The sequence below is a fragment of the Monosiga brevicollis genome, genomic scaffold, assembly GCF_000002865.3.
Source record: "Monosiga brevicollis MX1 MONBRscaffold_49 genomic scaffold, whole genome shotgun sequence".
NCBI classification, from domain to species: domain Eukaryota; class Choanoflagellata; order Craspedida; family Salpingoecidae; genus Monosiga; species Monosiga brevicollis.
The window spans coordinates 168,739-169,656 of NW_001865086.1; positions in this window are offsets into that span (position 1 = coordinate 168,739).

Sequence of the window (918 nt, forward strand, 5' to 3'; positions counted from 1 at the left end):
CTCGATCACGATCAAGCAGACGGCCTTCATCGAGAGCATCCTGAAGGAGTTCAACATGGACTCGTGCAAGCCAATGACCACACCATGGACAACCGGTGTGAAGCTGGAGCGTGTGACCAAGACTGAGGGCGACTTTCCTTATCGCCAACTGATGGGCAAGCTGAATTATCTTGCAACTCACACACGCCCTGACATTGCTGCAACTGTGAGTCTGTTGAGTGCTCACAACCAGTGTTTTGATGAGACTCATTGGCAGGCAGCCAAGCGCCTGCTGCGCTACCTCAAGGGTACCAAGGATTTGGGTATTCGCTTCGAGGATACACAGGAGCTGCAACTTGCAGTCTACACCGATGCAAGCTTTGCTCAAGAGCATGACAAGAAGTCTCGTGAAGGTTGTGCCATTTTTCTGTGCAATGGCCCCATTTACTGGCGTTCGAAGCGCCAGACCACGACTGCGACTTCGACTGCAGAGGCTGAGTACATGGCTGCACACAGTGGTGCTGCCAAGGGTGTTGTGCTGCGTGAACTGATCAACGAGTTGCTCATTTTGCCTGAACTCAAGCCACTTGTCTACTGTGACAACCAGCCTGCTATTGCCAACGTGATCAATGGCAATGCCCAGCGCGGACAACACCACACGCTGATCAAGTTTTATGCTCTGCGCGAGATGTACGAGCGTAACCAGGTTGACATTGTTTATTGTCCGACCGACGACATGACGGCTGATGTTCTGACCAAGCCGTTACCCCGCGATGCTCATGAACGCCATATGCGTAAGTTATGCTTCTCTGCTTGAGGGGGAGTATTGGAGTGCAAGCATCGACCACCTGCCAGATCCCTCTGGAAGGATTGCATAAATGTACTCGACGATGTGCAGCTGCCGCCGCCCGTCGAGGAACCCTCTCGTACACTCTGGGT